This window comes from Nerophis lumbriciformis, linkage group LG08 (assembly GCF_033978685.3).
Source record: "Nerophis lumbriciformis linkage group LG08, RoL_Nlum_v2.1, whole genome shotgun sequence".
Taxonomy (NCBI): domain Eukaryota; kingdom Metazoa; phylum Chordata; class Actinopteri; order Syngnathiformes; family Syngnathidae; genus Nerophis; species Nerophis lumbriciformis.
In genome coordinates this window covers 21,766,166-21,789,177 of record NC_084555.2, presented here as the reverse complement: position 1 = coordinate 21,789,177, position 23,012 = coordinate 21,766,166, and the positions used below count along the sequence as shown (strand labels likewise).

Below are 23,012 nucleotides of genomic sequence, written 5' to 3'. Positions count from 1 at the left end.
TTTTCTCTAGTGACTCAAAGCGCTTTTGCATAGTGAAACCCAATATCTAAGTTACATTTAAACCAGTGTGGGTGGCACTGGGAGCAGGTGGGTAAAGTATCTTGCCCAAGGACACAACGGCAGTGACTAGGATGGCAGAAGCGGGGATCGAACCTGGAACCCTCAAGTTGCTGGCACGGCCACTCTACCAACCGAGCTATACCGCCCCACAATTACAACTACAATAATGTAGTTGTAATTGTGATTGCCATATTTGAAAGTGTTAAAATTACCTTTTGAAAATGCTTATCCGTAGCATGTGTATGGCATATTCAATGCAAATTAGCATTGAGCTAGGTTTAAAAGGGGGACCTTATTTTCAAACGCTTTCTATACATGCTTGCTTTGCCGGCATGGAAATTTGCAACATTACCTAAAGTTAGTTTGCTATATGTATGTCTGTTTGCCAGCCGAGTGCTTGAGATGAAGCCGAGTCTGCCAGCGGATGTAACGTAAAATGCAACCCAGGTATCAAAAATGTATTTTTCGTAAACCAGGTACGGGCTGGTACAGATAACATTGGTCAGGACCAATTAAAGTACTAAAGTTGGTACTTTTCCTCAAAAATGAGTGCTACAATTGCCATTATTGTGCACGACCTTGCTTTTCTGGGCTACAAAACACAAATGTATTTGGACATTTCAAATGTTAAATGTTCACTTCATATCTGACAAACTGTATTCCAAGCAGGGACATGCAGTCAAGGTAGGCAGGTGAAGCAGAGCCTCACTTGTCATGATGGAGGGAAAAAAAAAACTAACTAAAAAAACCAATAATAATACCATCAAATAAATATGAGTATTTGTCCATTAAACTGCTATTTTCTGTATATACAAATTTATTTTTAATATTTACTATATTTGCACACAAACCGATCATGAGGCTTTCGCGTGTGTTACCACTTCACCACCTAACTTGTGTGTTTGTAAGAGAAAGAGGAAGAGGGTGTGTCTTGCTGCTGGTCTGCTTGCCCATAAGGATGTATTCACCTGATGTCACATCTGGCTCATATACCTATGGGAGACTCGAAGTGGTGGTCGCCTACCTCCTCAGTGGCCTAGTGGTTAGAGTGTCCGCCCTGAGATCGGTAGGTCATGAGTTTAAACCCCGGCCGAGTCATACCAAAGACTATAAAAATGGGACCCATTACCTCCCTGCTTGGCTCTCAGCATCATGGGTTGGAATTGGGGGTTAAATCACCAAAATGATTCCCGGGCGCGGCCACTGCTGCTGCTCACTGCTCCCCTCACCTCCCAAGGGGTGAACAAGAGGATGGGTCGAATGCAGAGGACACATTTCACCACAGCTAGTGTGTGTGTGACTATCATTGGTACTTTAACTTTTTTTTAATTGTCAAAGCGTTCTGGGCGTCATTTCTCAAAGAAAAATGCCCTATGCTTGCTTTGTTTCAGGCTGTTGGCACTGTACAAATCGCAAAAAAGATTAAAGTTATTTTCAGTGTTCCTCGAGAGGTAATCAAGAAGGGCAAAGAGTGCAAGATTTTACAAAACGACGATGACAAACGTGCATGTTTGCAGTGATCACTTTTTTTAATGGTGTGTTGGATATACTTTTAACATTTAGAATTTCCTATTCAAACAGTATTTTGATATTTTGTATTTGATCCTGTTTCGGAGTTCTTAAAACAAATTTGTGCTACTCAGCGAGTCGAAATAAAAGAAAGTCGGTTCAGTAGACCACCACTTCATTAACGTACGTTCAAAAGTCACGAGACTGAACACAACCTATATCGCTAAAATAATGTTTGTCGATTAATTTTTAAATCCATTTTAAATTTTGACTTTGTAAACTGTATAATCTACAGCCTGTTTAATGTTTTTAATGTAAATGTGACATTATTCTTGGTAATCTGACTCTGAAGTAGTGAAAAGACAAGCTGGAGGCTCCGCTCCTCCAGTGCCTCAGCAGTACTCTGACTCCCCACACTGGGAGAAGTGAGGGCAATCAAGTCGTGTATAAAGAGAGTATGGCCAACTAAGCAACAGGCGCCATGACTGCTACCAAGGACATGTGCGGCTGTTTCCGGATGCATGCAAATCTTAAAACTATCGTTTTAATGGTAGTTTTTCCGACAAAATAAAATAAAATAATACGTCAAAATATAGTTCTAAAGATACTTCAGCTCATAAACTTACGATAAAACGTGCTTTTATTATGCGAAAGTAAACATTTGCAGCCATATTTGACACATTCTGCAGTGTTTAGTGGGCAGCAGGTTCTCTAACATGCACCCGACGATGCAATAAACGTAAACAAATACACAGAACGACCAAAAAAATAACGTATCACCCTCAATTTGCTCAAATCTTAAATAGCTTTGGACCAACAATCACAGAGAAATTGTGACTTCAGTGTGTGTACAGTAGGAAAGGGATTCATATGCCGCCATTCCTTGGTGGATCTTGCGTGAGAGGAAGAGAGGGGGTTAATCATTTTGCAATGCAGTTTGCTATAAAAGGAAGGAAAGCGCCACTTTATGTGGCAACTCACACTGTGTGGTCAAAGTTGGAATTGCCACAAAACACATTATAAAATATCCAACACCTTACTGCCATCTGGTGGCTAAGTGGATTGTGCACTCTCAAAATTGGTCATGTTTCATGTGTCAGGTAAACTGCGAGGAATATGAATCCTCTTTTTACTGTATGTCAACTGCAGTGGCTGCCTCCAATGTGTTTGTAATCACTGCATGTATCACTCATCATGTATTTGTCATGTCTGTGTGATCATGTTTTGTTTTAGTCATGTTCGGTTTTGTTTTTGGACTCTTTGTGCACTTTTGTTTGTTTTGTCACCATAACAACCCATTAGTTTTCACCTGTCATGTCACGCACCTGTTTCACGTTTCATGTCACACACCTGATTCATTTGCACTCGCACACCTGTCACTAATCATGTCACTGCTATTTAAGCCTGTCTGTGTCTTTTGATCGTCCTGGTGACATATCCTAACCATCCAGACTACCTCTGCTACCCATGATATTCATATCCACTATAGTTCATGCTTCATGCCATGCCACAGTAAGTTTTTATTAGTTTCACGTCCATAGTTTTGCCTTTGTCCTAGTTTTTGTTTTCTTAGCCAAGTTTATCTCCGCCTGTGAGCGCGCTTTTTGTTTGTATCATTTTTTTGTAGTTTGTTAGTGTTTAAAATAAAAATACCTTCACGGCATGTCCGGTCCAAGTTCACTTGCATCTCGGGAAAACAACCACTCCATAGTAGGGATGTCCCGATCCGATATTTGGATCGGATCGGCCGCTGATATTTGCAAAAAAATGCGTATCGGCAAGGCATGGGAAAATGCCGATCCAGATCCAGTTTAAAAAAAACTCCGGTCCGTGTTTTCCAACGCACCGATTTAAATAATACATTCCACTTTTCTGCTGCTCCCTAATTTCCGTTCCGCATTTTCCAGCACACCTTCAACACATCCACAGGTCTGGGGATTCTCACGCAGTTGCTTTTAGCTGCTGGCATTACACGACAGGCTCTTCTCACTCTTTCCTGTGTCTCCCTCTTACAGACAGCGAGCGCACCTTCTTACACACGTCACATACTGTCGCGTCATACGTCACATACTGTCACGTCATACGTCACATACTGTCACGTCATACGTCACATACTGTCACGTCATACGTCACATACGTATACGCCCCAGCAGAGAGCGAGGTAGCGGCATGGCTAACGTTAGCTGTGATGCTAGCGCAGCCGCTAAGGTGTGCGCCTGCTCAAGCGTCCTCTGCGCACGGCAAATCTATGCCACGCACAAAATCAAATAAAAAAATAAGCGCATAACAATTTTCGACACACGGACACGACAGAGAAAACAGTTTTCGTCATCATTGTTCAAATATTGTAACGTCTGTCGAGACGCTTATCTCCATTCGGTGCCACACGTCCACACCATCAAAATGCCGAGGCAAACATTTCCACATCAACACCGTATGAAAAAAATAGTGATTTTTTTTAGTTGTGATTTCCCTCTCTGCATGAAAGTTTAAAAGTAGCATATATTAATGCAGTATGAAGAAGAATGTTTTAATGTAGACACATAGAATCATCATACTGCTGTGATTATATGCATCAAGTGTTCATTCAAGGCTAAGGCAAAATATCGAGATATATGTCGTGTATCGCAATATGGCCTTAAAATATCGCAATATTAAAAAAAGGCCATATCGCCCAGCCCTAGTTCAATGATGCCATTTCTGTTTGTCATGTATAATTTTGTCTATTTTGTGTTTATCCTTGAATAAACAGGTCAGTTCCTTGTTACCAACCATTGTGTATTATTCAAACTCCCCTAATTCAGCTGGCTAGTTGTTATCAAGAGTATTAAACCCTTTTCAACATGATTCTGACAACTAAGTAGGCTAAATAACTTTAAACTTTAATACATGCTCGGATAGGCCAGTATCGGTCAGTATCGGTATCGGTCAGTATCGGTATCGGATCGGAAGTGCAAAAACAATATCGGTATCGGATCGGAAGTGCAAAAACCTGGATCGGGACATCCCTACTCCATAGTCCACGTCCTGACAGTATTATTATTCTAACTGATCGTTCTTTTTTGTAACATGCTATGTGAATAAGTGTACTTTTGCAGTTATTTCCCCATACTTATGCACAATAACCCAGATATGGTAGCACTGTTGAGCAGTAGAAAATATGGTGTGCTTTTTTTTAGCTTTATTAGCTTTATTCATTATTGACGTATTTCTTGACACTTTATGTTGTATATTTTTTAACGAGATTTCCAGTTAATTTTATTATCAATTATTACACCCAAAATGTGGTTTCTTTTACTTATCCAACGTTTATTTGTTTATTTGTATTTGACTTTCTCTTCTGCTGTTACCGGATTGCATTATTTTAGTTTTATTGAGATTCTGAGATTTCTTTCATTTGTTCATTTCTTGTTATTTGTATTAGCTTCTGTGTGTTCTCTCCTGAACAAAACAAATACCTTGTGTTGCGTGTTTACCTCCGAACCTTCACTTACCATACTCGTCTTCTTTCCGGGTTGCTGGGAAAGCGATGTTAAAGCTTTCCGCAATTCTCGCGGGTCGAGCAGCCCCATGCTGCACAATAGGGCATGTTTGCACGTCGAAAAACTTACAAGGAAGCACCGCAAACACATAGCATCGGCTCAAAGTCGGTAGCGGTCATGGCGCCCTGTCGTTTTGACCAATCATTGAGGAGATTGCCTGAAATCGAGTTGGCCATACTCGCCATTTACTCTACTCTCAAACAACTTTATTTATAACAAACATGGCATTTGTAATACAGGAAGCCAGAGTTTGTAAGGCTTTTTGTTTTGTCAGATGCAAAACTGTTGCTTTGAATTAAATGGAACAAAATGAACGATTGAATGAATTAATGTGTCAGCTAGTATAGAGGATTATATACAGTATATCTAAGCTTCTTATTGAAACTGGACCTTAAGACGAAACACATTTCGAAAGTTTCTTTCGTTCTTCTTTCTCTCCTTTGTCAAGTTTGTCGTAAGAAAAAATACACAAGAAATAAGAAATAATATTCCAATGGCGGTCGTGTGTTTGAAAAATATGTTATAGGAACTCCCCCAACTATGTTCAACCTATAAGGTTCCGGAAACATTCCAAAAGACCCAACTAGCTGGCAGGAACTCAGAAAAGTTCCTGAAGAAATAAATCTACCTCGGTAGTTTTTGGTGTCAACACAGGGGGAACTTTATTTATCTGGGTAAATGGGAAAGTTCCTGTCAAATATCCTATGGTGGAAAAGGGACTATTACCAACATCTTGTAAAGTCTTACTGGGAGAGTGGAAGCTGACTATATTTTATTCTATTTTCACATCATATAGTGATGCTGTGGACTCATAATATACTATATTACAAGTGTAATTGAAGTCGATCCAGTTCTTTCACCATACGAGTAATGACTGCAGCTGCAGACCTCAGACAGGGGTTGACCACACATATCCCATGTTTCCTCCTGAAGGAAGACTTTTAGACGTGACACCGTGACAATTTCTCATTCTCTGCTGCTCTCCTCTCTCTTTGATGTGTTCTTGTAGGTTGGAGAATGAATTGATGAGGTGGTGGACTTCTTCTTCAGCACAAAGAGAGGAGAGGCTCTTGTTTACCGTCCGCAGTGGGAATTCAAGGTCAGTGCGCACACACACACACACACACACACACACACACACACACACACACACACACACACACACACACACACACACACACACACGCACACACACAGTCAGGTTGACTAATACATACCAAGGAGGCATCTCTTTTATCTGATTCAAGGTTTCATTCATACAGTTTCTTAAGCATATGCAAATAACCGAGTTGAAGAACAAATGAGAGACGCTAAATAAACAGGGTCCCTTTGTGCAGTTTTGTCCTTCTCACATTCTATTTTATATTTGTTCTTGCCACTGTTTCCTTTTTTTTTTTTTTTTACTTTTAGGTGGATACAAAAAGTGTATCCAACACTCAAACGAATGTCTATTTTTTTTGCACTCCTATGAACTTTGCACGATGGGAGGAGTTCCGATTTTAATTGCTTCCCCACAGATTGCAGCCTCGCAAAGAAACTGGGTTAATTGCAAAAGAAGCGAGAGCCGCTTGTGACCTTCACTGAGTACTGCCAATTATGTTCGCTGCACCACACAGCGCCAGCTAGTAACAACCGTAATAGTCGGACTGACTATTGATTTGATATATTTCAGGAAAGCCGTTTTAGATGCACAAAATGCCATAATTATAATGGTGTCCTGACATATTTGCAAGTATTCACTTAAAGGGCATCAGCCACATTTCAATGAATTGGTCATACCGCAGCTTGAAAAAAAGAATCAGAACTAAAAATCTGCCAGTCTGCCCCAAAACAAAAGAATGGAGAACAATAGAGAAACGTATTGACTACAGCTGAACAAAAATGGTGGATTCGTGCCAAGCTCCTCTGGTAAACCTCTACCTGAAGGCAAAATATGTCACTAAAGTCTCGAATTCCAAACAGCTCGTTTGGAGCAGGTTTAGAAAAAGGTACGATTATTTCGTAAATATCTTGTCATGTCTGTTGATCATGTTTTTGTTTTAGTCATGTTCGGTTTTGTTTTTGGACTCTTTGTGCACTCTTGTTTGTTTTGTCACCATAGCAACCCATTAGTTTTCATCTGTCATGTCACGCACCTGTCTCACGCTTTGCACTCGCACACCTGTCACTAATCATGTCACTGCTATTTAAGCCTGTCTGTGTCTGTTGATCGTCCTGGTGACATTATCTATCCTATTCATCCATGCTACCTCTGCTACCCATGAGATTCCTGTTTATTATAGTTCATGCTTCATGCCATGCCACAGTAAGTGTTTTTGTTTATTGTTCATAGTTTCTGCCTTTGTGCAAGTTTTGTTTCATGAGCCAAGTTTGTTCTCCGCCATTGTGCGCGCCTTTTGTTTGCTTTCTTTTTTTGTAGTTTGTTGGTATTTTAATAAATATGTACTCACAATCACGCCTTCCCCGCGCCAACTTTCCTTTGCATTCCGGGAAAACAAACCCCAAGGACTACGTTTTGACATATCTCAGCCATGTCTTCCTGGTTTTATTTAGAATTTTCAGTACTCATGGGGATACCAAATACACAAAAACGGGTACCAACAGGTAAGAAAAGTTGGTTTTCCATAATAGCACCGTAATAGGATCATAGGGAAGTAAATGACTGCATTAGTCAGGGGTGTCAAACGTAAGGCTCACGGGCCGAATTAGGCCCGCGGGCCAGTTCAGGCCCACAAATAGGTTTTCTCCGGGCCGCGGGATGAGTTTGCTAAGTATAAAAATGAGCCGAAATTTTTAAATGAAAGAAACTGCTGTTCTAAATGTGTCCACTGGATGTCGTAATAGCAATTCGTTGTATCTTTGTAGATGATGCTACATATGTAAACAAATAAAATAAACCACATGATGTTAGTGCACCAGTCGAGGAACATGAGCAAACTACATAAATAACATACTGTAATTTGATTTTTATATTATTTTTTAATCTTTATAATTGAAAATGAATACCAATGAGTTGACTGATCAACATTATCACATAATTTATTCACAAATAAAGGTAGAATACTATTAACCGCAACATGTAAGTGTAAAAAAAAACAACAACATTATGATTTGTACATTTTCAGAATGTGCTTGTTCTATTTTTAAACAAAGAAAACAATCTGAAGTTGTCTTTATTTTTAAGTTATCGTGCCATGATTTTACCAGTCCGGGTCACTTAGGAGTAGATTTTTCTCCATGTGGCCCCCGATTTACAATGAGTTTGACATTCATGTATTCACACCCTTCAGGTCAATATTGAGTACCTTTGACTGCAACCATAGCATTGAGTCTAAGTGGATATGTCTCAGTCAGACTGGGACATCCAGACACTGCACATTTCACCCCATTCCTCTTTGCGAAATAGCTGAAAGTATGTCAGGTTGCTTGGCGATTGAGCGTGAACAGCTTTTGCAAGTCAGCCACAAATGCACACAGAATATAATAAAGATCTGGGGCCTAGTGGGTCAAAAATGGTGCACGCTCAAATCCAGAAAACTAATGCACAAAACAATTCAGATGTATTAAAAAAGTGTGCACACGCATTAATCCAAGCACATTTCACATTGGAGTGGCTGCCCACTGCCTGTTCACGACCCCATTTAAATTTGAAAATCACATTGAAATTTGCCATGCGCCTGAGATCCCACACTCTGCTCAATCAGAAACACAAGGATGATGAGAGGAGACAGTGAAAACGAAGGAAGGAGATGCTTTGTGCTCAAGTGAAGGTGCGCCAAAATATACTCTATGGCAGTGTTTTTCAACCTTTTTTGAGCCAAGGCACATTTTTTGCGTTGAAAAAATCCGGAGGCACACCACCAGCAGAAATCATAAACTCAATTGACAATAAAAAGTCGTTGTCGCAATTGTTGGATTTGAATTTAAACCATAACCAATCATGCATCACTATAGCTCTTGTCTCAAAGTAGGTGTACTGTCACCAACTGTCACATCACCCCCTGACTTATTTGGAGTTTGTTGCTGTTTTCCTGTGTGTAGTGTTTTAGTTCTTGTCTTGCGCTCCTATTTTGGTGGCTTTTTCTCTTTTTTTGGTATTTTCCTGTAGCAGTTTCATGTCTTATATTTCCCGCATCTACTTTGTTTTAGCAATCAAGAATATTTCAGTTGTTTTTATCTTTCTTTGTGGGGACATTGTTGATAGTCATGATATACATTGTGGACGCCGTCTTTGCTCCACAGTAAGTCTTTGCTGTCGTCCAGCATTCTGTTTTTGTTTACTTTGTAGCCAGTTCGGTTTTACTTTCGTTCTGCATAGCCTTCCCAAAGCTTCAATGCCTTTTCTTAGCGGCACTCACCTTTTGTTTATTTTTGGTTTAAGCATAAGACACCTTTTTACCTGCCTTTACAAAGCAATTAGCTACCGGCTGCCACCTACTGATATGGAAGAGTATTACACGGTTACTCTGCCGAGCTCTGGACAGCACCGACCCTCAACAACAACACATCATTTGCAGACTATAATTACTGGTTTGCAAAAAATGTTTTTAACCCAAAAAAGTGAAATTAGATAATCTCCCACGGCACACCAGACTGTATCTCACGGCACACTAGTGGCACAGTGGTTGAAAAACACTGCTCTATGGCACGCTCTCCTCTGGCGTTTTCTTGTGAACGAAAGAAGATTGAGTGTGATAAAGTGTGCAAGGCTGTCAATGCTTTGCAGTCAATTAACTGCACACAGGAACAAATAAGATATTAGGGTAACACTTTAGTATGGGGAACATATTCTAAGTAACACAGACTTAATTAAGAGTTATTTGGACACTGGGGGAACATATTGTAAATAACACAGACTTAATTTAGAGTTATTTGGTTAGGGTTAGGGTTAGGGTTGTTGTATAATAAGGCCATGCTGAATAAGGCATTAATAAGTACTTAATAATGACTGATTAAGAGCCAATATGTTACTAATTTGCATGTTAATAAGCAACTAATTAGTGGTGAATATGTTCCCCATACTAAAGTGTTACCGGAATTAGTGGTGCAACATCAGGAAGAAGGTGAAGAAAACGATGCATGTGCATGGCCGAAACAGGCAAGGGGACCAAAGAGTAGTGCTCACCCCGTTTAAAAGATAGTTGCTGCCATGATACGTAAAACTTTAGAAGACGACTCTAATTACACCCGAGATAAATTTAACTTGTGCAATTTACAACAAAATGTGTTCATAGGGTAGCCTGCTCACAGCCAGATTAGCGTTTCACATGAAAATTCTGTAATATTTGGTTTGAAATCTTTTGGAATTAAACATGCCACAATATCAAAAAGGATATGAAAGACTTTGACTCTTGTTTGACTACTCAATTTGTGATTAGGAAACGGGAGAGTTAGCACAAAGTTGGGCCATTCCTCCACCGTCTCCGGTGCCATTAATGTGCTAAAACCATTGGCTGCTGCAGCTGTCCGCCCGACTGGTCAAGCTGTGCTGGAGTCACAAGAACACATTGTGACAGCAATAGGTGGCAAAACGGTCGCCTGGATAAATTAATAGACATCCTCACAATTATGAATATGAAGCATTAAACGTGCGGCATAAATGGTCGCCAAGATAAACAGACGTTCTCACAAATATGATTATGAGCCATTGAATGTGCAGCATAAATTTCCACATTCAGTTCACTCTTGATACGTCTCAACTCTGCAGAGTTACATGAGGCCCTTGGGCTTTTACTTAGCCACGCTAAAACATTTACCCTGTTGTCTATAAAATCACTACAGTAACAATTCCTGGCACCTGGGAATCAATATTACTACTCCACAGTACCATTTTTCGGTACTTTTGCGTGTGTTCAGATGTGTCAATACATATTAATTGTTTAAAAAAAAAAATCATTATTCTTTTGATTTAATGTTTAACACTGCACTGTGCTTTTCAGTGGTTATCTTGTTTTCTTACACTTTTTGTGGGTCATTTGCAAGTACTGTACTGCATTATATAGTACACTTTGCATGCAGTTGCAATTCCAAGACTATACTATGGACTATGTTGTGTTGCTTTAGCTAAAAAGTAGTCTTTGCCATGAAGTTGAATGTGTCAGTCTTCTTTTTTGAGCCCTACAAAGTGTTTATACTGTAAGTATTGGTCTTACTTAATTACTTACTTACTTACTAGTCCAAGGTCACAACCTATTGTGATCGAGGGAGTCGAGGTACAGACCGTGGACTCATTCAAGTACATCGGGGTGTGGGTGGACAATAAGCTGGACTGGACTGTTAACACGGACCACTTGTACAAGAAAGGACAGAGCAGGCTATACTTCCTGAGGAGGCTGCACTCCTTTAACATCTGTAAAAAACTCTTGTAGATGTACTACCAGTTTGTGGTTGCCGGTGTTCTGTACTACATCGTAGTGTGCTGGGGGGGCAGTACATCTAAGAAGGACAGCTCAAGACTGGAGAAACTGATCAGGCGGGCCGGTTCTATGATCGGAATAAAACTGGACTCACTGGTGAGGGTGGCAGAGAAGAGGACTGTGGAAAAACTAGTGAGCATCCTGGATGATGCCAGTCACCCTCTGCATACCGTTGTCAGTGGCCAGAGGAGCCTGTTCAGTGCTAGACTGCTTCATCCCAAGTGCAGGACTAATAGACTAAAAAACTCCTTTGTCCCACACGCCATTAGACTGTACAACTCCTCTCTGGGGGTCAGGGGGGATACTAGGATGACAGGGGATGCAAAAAAATAACAGTGCAATACTTTTTCATAACATGGTCACTACTGCCTAGTTTCTCTTGTTATATTCTTATTTTACTGTTATATTTTTATTCTCATTGTTGCAATTTATTTTTATTCTATTGTAATATTTTTCTATTTTGTTTCCATTTATACCCCAATTATTTACTTTTAACTTTTTAAATTTGATCTCAATTTTGTACACTGCTGCTGGAAGTTTAATTATCCTGAGGGAACTCTCCAGAAGGAATCAATAAAGTACTATCTATCTATCTATCTATCTATCTATCTATCTATCTATCTATCTATCTATCTATCTATCTATCTATCTATCTATCTATCTATCTATCTATCTACTTCACACCTGCTGTTTCATTGTAACGTGCATCATAGTTGCAGTATTCATTATAATTTGGAGGTGTTGCAAGTGGCATGTTGAATCCTTAAATCTAATGTTTAGCATGTCGATAGCAAATCAGCATCAAACTAGCTCATTTTTAAACGTGTAGCCTTACTTATGAGTAGGAATGTACATACATGCCAACCCTCCCGATTTTCCCAGGAGACTCCCGAATTTCAGTGCCCCTCCCGAAAATCTCCCGGAGCAACCATTCTCCCGAATTCCTCCCGATTTCCACCCGGACAACAATATTGGGGGTGTGCCTTAAAGGCACTGCCTTTAGCGTCCTCTCTCACCTGAAAAGGAGAATATGATATATGTCTCCGTTATCCATAGGTTTATCTATAACCCATAAAGTAGGCAGGCACGGAGCTATTTCTCAGCGTGTGTTTATTCCAGCCGGCACGTTAATACACTGACAAACAACATCCGGATTCCCATTATGCATTGCTTCAAAACTACGGCAAGTAGTAATGTCCAAAAACATAACGGAGACGAAGCAGAAGAACGAAGAAGAGACAGGGCGAAGACGAGTAAGAAGAAGAAGTACACTAGCAAGTTTCAAAATTATTGGAAAAAATCATTTCAGTTCATCCAGGACAGCTCGGAGGGGAAGGGGTATGCTTCCTGCACATTTTGTAGATCAGACTTCTCCATTGAACACGGTGGTCGAACGGATATACTCATTCATGAACGTATTATTTATATATATATATATATATATATATATATATATATATATATATATATATATATATATATATATATATATATACTGTATATATAAAAAATACTTGTAAATATATACACCCCCCCTCCAATTCGGAGGTCTCAAGGTTGGCATGTACTGGTAGTTTTTGGTATCGGTTCCTAATTGGGTGGATCCAGGAAGACCGTTAAGATTCTGGACTAATGATAGTGCTATCGATTTTTTTTTTTTTTTGTCCAGTCGTAATTATGACACGTCACATTTAGATCAAGTGCCGCTGCTATGCACGTTTAGATGATAACCAGCTTAGAATAATCACAAATAAGGAAGCAACACCAAGCCAAAGTTTGTAACGGAACAATATTTCCTCCCAGTCCCCAATGTCACGCACTGTAATAAGAGTTAGTGTCAGTTTGAAGTGAGTGCCATTTAACACACGACCGCTACTACGGCGCGCTTCATCAACCCGACCATCCTTTCAGCGATTCAGTACTTTACAGGCCAATATTAATTCACTCAAAAAACATTTTAAATAATCACTGTTATTTAATACACAACTGACACAAATACGTCGATGACTGTCAACACTAACTTTTGGTCCGTCGCTCAAATAGGTCCATGTGCAACATAACACAAATAACAATTATTCACTGTTACAAAATGCACACCCACCTAACACGCTGATTGATTGTATTAATTTATAATATATATTTGATTTGAACATGAATACCATACATTAACACTATTTTACTATATTATTACTTTTATTTTAAATGTTATAATAAGGACAAGCGGTATAAAAAAGATGAATACATATACTGAGTGTAATTTTAATAAATAGAAACACAGTAATGGATCTGTGTGGTCTTTACAAGATCATAACTGCATTGCACCTTGCACATGCAGACATAGTTGACTTGTTTAAGACTTAAAATACTTCCCTGCTGTGAGATGTTATATCATGATGTTGCTGGTGCACAACCCTATTCTGCTAACAATTATTTGCACAAATTACATATAGTAACGATAAGAGTACCGATGAATACCGGTATCGATAAAATCCGAACAATATACATTCCTACTTTTGAGCGCCTTATTGTTGCTTTGTTGGCACTGAATATTGTAACATTACCTGGAAGCATTGCAGCTAATTTCACTCTGACTGCTTGACTGCTTGTATCCCGGCCAAGTGCTTGAGCCAGTGCTGAGTCTGCAACCGTGCGTGACTTCACGTTAAAAAAAGTATCAAAATATGAAATGTTTGATTTATTATTACTAGTAATTAGTACTCGGTAGTACTGACGGACTTCGGTCGGTGCCTGTAAAAGTAGTTAATTCTTTACCCATTCCGAGCTTTGTGTAGCATTTGCTATATGCTTGGGGTCGTTGTTTTGCTGGAATCTTCTTCAAAGGCGTAGTTCTCTAGCAGGTTGATACAGATATGGTCCTGGATTTGCCAGATATACTTCTTATTACTGTGCGAAATGTTTTTTTTTTCTTCCATTATTATTGTCAAAAGGGGTAATTAAATTGACAATGATTCATTTATAAAAGAAAAAACAGACTGGAACATCCAAAGTGGGTGAATACTTTTGCAAGGCACGAGGGGTCTACCGATTTGTTTTAACAACGATTCAATTTATAATTTGAGGTTGTTGATACGATTCAGGGATGATAATAGTTTATTAAGAACGATTTGATCCAAAATGATTCTGTAAGTCGAAATCAATCCAGCAATTTCTTTGGCCAAAAATTCAATCAGTGTGACTGTGAAATAAATTCTGGATACTGGAGACTGCAGGAAAGGTTTCCTGAATTCCTGTTAGGTCTTGTAAAGGAAAACTGTAGATTACAGGGGTTAAAATCACCCAAGATAATTGCAGATATTCCACATTTTCAGAGCAGGAGTTTGAAATCCTCTTCCTATTGGTGCACCATGCTTGTTTAAGGAGGGCAGTCGTTCCTCCATCATATTTGCCAGAGACATTTGAACATTTGCCAGTAGTAAAACCGAAAGACTTAGCCTTCCTTTGCTAACCATGCACCGGAGTCTATGGTCAACTCCTCCCCCGTCTGCTGTGCTATCGTTTCAGCTTCGTCTGCTGTCCTCGTCTGCAGCGGTCCAAGCGTCTGGTTGGCATAGCATACTAGCTTAGAGAAGGACTCCAGAAACATACGAAATTGCTGCGCTCTCTCAGCTTTATAACGGTCACTCCATCTTAAACGTTTTCAGTGTATGTACTCTGAGCTCTGCACAACAAGGTGAGGAAAAGAAGAAAAACCACAAGGTTGACTCGGAGACCTCTGTGACGTCGCTCTGTGGATCTTTCCGCATAACTTTGAAAGTCTTTATTTATTTAAAATATGCTAAAAAACAACTTTATATTAAGTCTGCTGTCTAGCGTCTAGTAAAGGAGAATAACGTTTTCTCCTACGTGTGTTCGTTTGAATCTCTAATAAAGCTCGCCAAGTCGTTGTCAATTTTCAGAATCACCATCTTTAATTTATTTTACAGTGTGCTTGTTTGAAGCAACGACATGGGATATCCTCATGGCCACAAGTAGGGAAAGTGAGACATCTTCTCCTTCTCCACAAAGTCTGATAAACTGATCCAAAGGGGGGTTGGGATGTCCGTGTCCCATCTGACTCTGGTTTCCATGGTATAAGCTCCTCTGCTGGCTTATCTTGATGATTACAATAGAAATACCTCACACCCTCATGTCAGGGCTCTATTGTGTGTCCCTTTATATGTGTTACTTTAAAACTAACCATTTACAGTACCGTATTTTCCGCATCATAAGGCGCCCTGGGTTAAAAGCCGCGCCTTCAATGAACGGCATATTTCAAAACTTTGTCCACCAATAAGCCGCCCCGTGTTGTAAGCCGCATCTAACTGCGCTAAAGGAATGTCAAAAAAACAGTCAGATAGGTCAGTCAAACTTTAATAATATATTAAAAACCAGCGTTCTAACAACTCTGTTCACTCCCAAAATGTACGCAAATGTGCAATCACAAACATACGTATATCAACATGGACAGAGCTGCGTGAAAAAAGCCACCCGGCCTCTTCGCGTAAACTTAAACTTACCTTAACCACTCGCTCATCTTTTCTTCATCCATCCCTTCGAGTTAGCTTTTATGATGACGCCGGCTGGAAAGGTCTCTTTTGGCAAGGTCTTCCTTTTGAATATCACCATGGGTGGAAGTTAGCATGGCAAGCTAGAACCACAGTGAAGGATGACTTCTCATTCCCTGTGGTGCGAATATTCACCGTACGTGCTCCCGTTCCACAGTGCGGTTCACAGGAATATCAGTTGCTGTGAAATAGTAATCCGTGTGCGGATGGAGAGATTGCGTCTTTTCATGAACTGGATCCTTGTCGCTTAGTAGGAGCCATTTTGTGGTCTTTACAGATGTAAACAGGAAATGAAACGTACGGTGATATCCGCGCGTTTTTTCTTCTTCTTCCGGGGGCGGGTGGTTGCTTACAGTAGAAGAAGAAGCGCTTCCTGTTCTATGGGGGCGGGTGCTTACCTTGGCGGTTGCTTGCGTAGAAGAAGAAGCGCTTCCTGTTCTACCGGGAAAAAAGATGGCGGCTGTTTACCGAAGTTGCGAGACCGAAACTTTATGAAAATGAATCTTAATATTAATCCATATATAAAGCGCACCGGGTTATAAGGCGCACTGTCAGCTTTTGAGAAAATGTGTGGTTTTTAGGTGCGCCTTATAGTGCGGAAAATACGGTAATACTTAACCCTGTAAGACACAAATATAGAAAAACCTAAAAAATAAAAATAAAAAAAAACCTTTTAGGTGTTGTTGTAGGAGGCATTTGATGCAGTAATTAAAGAGTTAAAAAAAATGTTTATGTATGTTTTTAGAGAAATGTTGTAATATTGCAACATTGGGCTTTGATGGGAGCAGAATTTCTGTATTTGTACTCACGTTGTCTGAACAACTAAGGGTTCATTTGCAGGGTTGATTGCTTACTTATCCCCATAACGGTATATACCATTAATAAAAATCACACATTAGTTATATTTTTATGAAGTCATCTATTACAAATATAAAACAAGATAAAACTCTTAAAAAACGCTTTTTCCCCCTCGATTTTTTCTTTTCATGACATTGGTCATGAAGACTTTCATTGGTGGTGAAGTCCACCAATGAAAGTTTTGCAGTCCCTATCGTCTGTAAAACAAAGGCGAACATCACACTTTCTGCATTGTGTGTTGGTGTATCCTGTATTGCAGTGTCTGCAGCATCATCAACTCATCCACAAAGTTGTGCTCTTCTGGTACCACCTGCAGGCATTTCACTCTGAATGAATCAAGCCAGAGTCTGAGTTTCCATAGTTTGTCTTTCTTTTCGTTTACAAAATGTAATGACGTCAACAGGGATTGGAATCAGTTCCGTGGCATGACATCAGCAACAGGTGGTGGACCAAGTGCTCAGGGTAGACAATAGTGTCTGCCTGGTAAGTCCATCCATTTTCTACCGCTTATTCCCTTTGGGGTCACGGGGGGCGCTGGAGCCTATCTCAGCTACAATCGGGCGGAAGGTTGCGTACACCCTGGACAAGTCGCCACCTCATCACAGGGCCAACACAGATAGACAGACAACATTCACACTCACATTCACACACTAGGGCCAATTTAGTGTTGCCAATCAACTTATCCCCAGGTGTATGTCTTTGGAGGTGGGAGGAAGCCGGAGTACCCGGAGGGAACCCACGCAGTCACGGGGAGGACATGCAAACTCCACACAGAAAGATCCCGAGCCCGGGATTGAACCCAAGACTACTCAGGACCTTCGTATTGTGAGGCAGATGCACTAACCCCTGTTCCACCGTGTTGCGCCTGGTAAGTCGCTTTGGACAAAAGTGTCCAAATTCCATCAATGTAAATTTAAATGGCTAATGGCTCTAATTATCATACTAAAAGGAAAACATGCATACCCCCATTACATCCACACATTCAGGAACATTCCTTTCCCCAGAACTGAATTGTCTGTTGATATCCTCTTTGTGGACAAAGTCATGGAATTTTAGGTCATATTTGGCCACCCATCCAAATGATCACAATCAGGTGTCCTAATCACAGGTGTATAAAATCAAGTGGAAACGCGTTCTCTGGAGTGATGAATCACGCTTTTCCATCTGGCAATCTAACGTGTCTGGGTTTGAAGGTTGCCAGGAGAACGGTACATTTCGGACAGAATTGTGCCGAGTGTGAAGTTTGATGGAGGAGGAGTTATGGTGTGGGGTTGTTTTTCAGGAGTTGGGCTTGGCCCCTTAGTTCCAGTAAAAGGAACTTTGAATACTCCATTTTGGACAATTCCATGCTCCCAACCTTCCTCTTCCAACATGACTGTGCACCAGTGCACAAAGCAAGGTCCATAAAGACATGGATGGCAGAGTCTGGTGTGGATGAACTTGACTGGCCTGCACAGAGTCCTGACCTGAACCCGATAGAAGACCCTTGCGATGAATTAGAACAGAGACTGAGAGTGTGTGACCTCACCAATGCACTTTTGGAAGAATGGTGGAAAATTCCTATAAACACACTCCGCAACCTTGTGGACAGCCTTCCCAGAAGAGTTGAAGCTGTAATAGCTGCTAAAGGTGGACCGATATAATTTTAAATCCCATGGGTTAGGAATGGGATGGCACTTCAAGTTCATATGTGAGTCAAGGCATGTGGCCAAATACTTTTGGCAATATAGTGTATGTAGGTAACATTAACAATATGCAAATCCTTTAAAAGGCACTAAATAAAAATTGGAAATATGTAACTAGATCTATGTGGACCATGGTTAGTTCAATTACATGGGGAATCAAATGAGAATGACGACTACAAGTTGCACAGTACATGAGAAATGGGATGAATTAGTCAGGCAAAGGAGAACCATTTGAGAAGACTGGGGTCACACGTTAAGAACTCTACTTTGTGCTATGATAACCACAAACTAATTGGTTGATATAAAATCAAATCTCAGCACTGCTAATTAGTGTGATGGGAGTGTGGGTGCACGATCACAGCCACGCATTGTTGCTGAATCAAACCTTGGAGGCTTAACCACATTAGTGTTAAAATGTTTGGATTGCAGCTGTTATATATTTGAAGTTTATATCTCGGACACATTTATATCCGTTGACAGAAAGAAAGTACTCTTTTTAGTCATTTGGGAATGTATTATCTCATTCAGTATTAGTTTTAGCAGCTTTTAGAAGCTGGTTTAATCATGGCCACCCAGAAGTAAAGTAGATAGAAGCCCATTAATTCAACATTCCGAATATATTTCATGTAAAAACACTTGGTTTATTTTGACTTTTGTTTTGATGAAATTGAAATAGCAACACCCTCTACTTCCCAATACAGTTGAGCGTTATGCATTTAGGATTATACCACAACCACAGTTTTTGCTGAGAATTTACCATTAAGTTGCTCTACCATATTTACACATTCAGAGGGACAAACAAATCTTCCAGAAGTCTTCAAGAAAGTGCTTACATTCAAAACGTTATATATATAAAGCTCGTAGGCTGAATGCATAATGGGTCATATAACTCAGCAGGGCAGAAGTAGGAATAATTCAGAGCGTGGCCTGAGCCTACATTAACTATAGGCTGAAATACAATTCCACTCTTAAACGGGAAATACACTTTTTATTTTTATTTTGCCTATCATTTACAATCTTTGTTAGACAAGAGCACACATGTCTTTCTGTACGTCTAAATCTCGAAAAACTGCTAGCGAGAGGCAGCTAACAATGCAAGTAATGATGAGTCATCTAAAAAACATCCAAAAATCGGCACCAATGCTCTATTTACTTGCTGTGACTTGCAAATTAACTAAGCTGTAGCAACGTTATTATTGTAAGAGCTAATGTGCGGGAAACATTTTTTAGAGACACTCACACTGCTTCTTCGGCCACTAGCTAGAGGCAAGCTAGCTACTGAGCTTTTGCTGCTAAAATTCCTGTGAGATTGGAAACGTTAATGCAGGATTATATATCATGCCTCTCACCTGTATAGTAGAAAGTGTTGGTCATAAGCCGAGAAGTTGGTCAACTTTGAAATTCAACTAAGTGGATATCAATAGCAAGTTCCGGCAATATTTGTGTTTCAACGCCGTGTTTTTTTAGGAGGATTATGCTGAATTTACCAGCTAAATAGGGAACAGAAGCCTTGTGCTGAAAGATACAACCATCCCCTCAGTCAGCATCCAGTGTGAGTGAACATCGTAGGTGACTGTTTTGCTATGTCCGTGTTTATATATATTTAGCACTTAGCACTAGTGCTACATGATGCTTAGTGTTTCACGAGAACTGGATCTGTTTAGCACTCAGCTTCCAAAACTTGTAGCTCATCCTCCATGTATTCAGGCTCAAAAATACAAGGTTCTGGATCATCATTTGTCCCAAAGTACTCTTTTGTTGGCTCTCACAAAGTATGCCATGATTAGTGGTACTTGTTGTTTGTTAATGGAAATAGTGATCCCCATGCAAATAAATCAGTGCGCTGAGGAAAGAAGTTCCGGTAATGATCAGAATGATCAAAATACTGTAAATATTACATTATTATGAATATGCCTATTAATGCATGCATATGTTTTTAGGGTGTTTTCATAGGCGGAGTAGGGCCATATCGTCATTACATGCATTGTTAGCCGCCTCCTGCTAGCAGTTTTTTACTATTTACAGAAGAATGCACACAAAATATAAATTCATGTGCGTTCTTGTGTCACACAAGGATTGCGGATGATAGGCAACTATTATTACCTACTTGGGATGTAATGGTATCACATCTCAGGGTACAATATTACCATGGTGTTAAGGCCACAGTACGATATTATTGTATTATATGTCCCATAGTGTGTAAAATGAAGTGTCAGGAATGTTTAGGATAAACACACTTACAAGCATAATGTTAAAATGTGCTAGTCATATTTATTACTTCGAACAAGTATTTCTAAGTAAATAATTGTGTAGAAACATTGACTGCTTCAAGAAAATATTTAAAAGAATAACAACAGTTAATGTATTTAAATTGTCAATGTAAACATCCCATGAAACACGTGTAAAACATTAATGTACAGTTTAGTGTCTTCCAACGTTTACTTTATGAGAAACAGTGTCTCTACAGTGGACAGTTTTATATCAGTCTTAAAAATTTTGTTTCTCAGAAAAGTAAACTAACAATATAACTATTAATAATGTAAATACCTCTCAAACTGATGTTTGCCTACCCCGTGCGATACCGAGAGACAAGCGGTAGAAAAATACACTATATTGCCAAAAGTATTTGGCCATCTGCCTTGACTCACATTTGAACTTGAAGTGCCATCCCCCTAACCCACAGGGTTCAATATGATGTGGGTCCACCTTTTGCAGCTATTACAGCTTCTACTCTTCTGGGAAGGCTGTCCACAAGGTTGCGGAGTGTGTTTATAGGAATTTTCCACCATTCTTCCAAAAGCGCATTGGTGAGCTCACACACTGATGTTGGTCGAGAAGGCCTGGCTCTCAGAACACCTTTGGGATGAATTAGAATGGAGACTATCGGGTCCAGGTCAGGACTCTGTGCAGGCCAGTCAAGTTTATCCACACCAGACTCTGTCATCCATGTCTTTATGGACCTCATGTTGGAAGTGGAAGGGGCCCGCTCCAAACTGTTCCCACAAGGTTGGGAGCATGGAATTTTCCAACATGTTATGGTATCCTGGAGCATTCAAAGTTCCTTTCACTGGAACTAAGGGGCCAAGCCCAACTCCTGAAAAACAACCCCACACCATAATTCCTCCTCCACCAAATTTCACATTCGGCACAATGCAGTCCGAAATGTACCGTTCTCCTGGCAACTTCCAAACCCAGAATATTTAGGAGCGAGGAAATTTCACGACTGTATTTGTTGCACAGACAGTTCCACGCTGAAAATCACTGAGCTTTTATACACCTGTGACCGGGCCAAGTGATTAGGACACCTGATTCTGATCAGTATAGTGTAGATGGATGAATTGAGGATGTATCAAGTAGCTTTTGAGATTACTCATATTTCCCGAAGTGAACATTTTCTTTGGGTAATTTCCCGCCGGGCGTTGCGACGAGACCAGCTGGCTCTGTGTTGCCTTGGAAACGCTCAAAACCTAAGTGGCGAGCTTCGCTTTGCAGAACGCAATCTTTCTTACCCCCGCCAAAAAGGTTAGATGTTTTGGCTTGTGCTTGTCTGTCTGTTTGTTAGCAACATAACTCAACCAGTTATGGACAGATTTAATGTCCAAAAAACAATTCCTTTTATCTACGACGATTGCGGACACACTTCACTTGCTGCTTGCGTCGTTCAGCGCCCCCACTTTGCCGGTCCCGCGCTGCACAGAAGATTCTGGGGGTTTATTTACAGCACTAAAATGACATAAAAAAAACTACACTCACCAAGTTTTCATTTGATACCGTCACACACCAGGGTATTATTGAGAAGACTTTGAAACTGAAATACTGCGGTATTTATAATACCGTTACATCCCTATTAAATACTAATATTAACTATTGCTAGGGAGCCATTTTTAAAAATAAAAACAACATTCAAAACATGGTAGTATGTACGTTGAGTAGCAAAGGATTGACTACCTAATAAAACACGAGTGTCATTACAGTACAATGAAAATCAATAATGCTTATTACTTGACCTACTCAGTGGCCTAGTGATTAGAGTGTCCGCCCTGAGATTGGTTGGTTGTGAGTTCAAACCCCGGCCGAGTCATACCAAAGACTATAAAAATGGGACCCATTACTTCCCAGCTTGGCACTCAGCATCAAGGGTTGGAATTGGGGGTTAAATCACCAAAAATGAATCCCGGGCGTGGCCACCGCTGCTGCTCAATGTTCCCCTCACCTCCCAGGGTCTGATCAAGGGTGATGGGTCAAATGCAGAGAATAATTTCGCCACAATTAGTGTGTGTGTGACAATCATTGGTACTTTACTTGTTTGCTTTCTGTGCAGCGTTCTTTTCATAACACTTGCAAGTGTGGTCAGGATCACACTTTGTTTCAAGGGCT

General features: G+C 40.1%; 1 protein-coding gene across 2 annotated transcripts in view; it reads left to right on the top strand.

Moving 5' to 3' along the window:
- LOC133611565 (leucine-rich repeat and fibronectin type-III domain-containing protein 2) overlaps positions 1–23,012 on the top strand; it is a 376,941-nt gene that overhangs the window by 140,979 nt on the left and 212,950 nt on the right. The window contains exon 2 of one of the 2 annotated variants that reach the window (XM_061968459.2): positions 6,121–6,210. The gene's annotated coding sequence lies outside the window, so the exon portion shown is untranslated. Of the gene's footprint in view, positions 1–6,120; positions 6,211–17,676; positions 17,819–23,012 lie in introns of those variants that run through there. The other variant, XM_061968460.1, reaches the window with a different exon arrangement.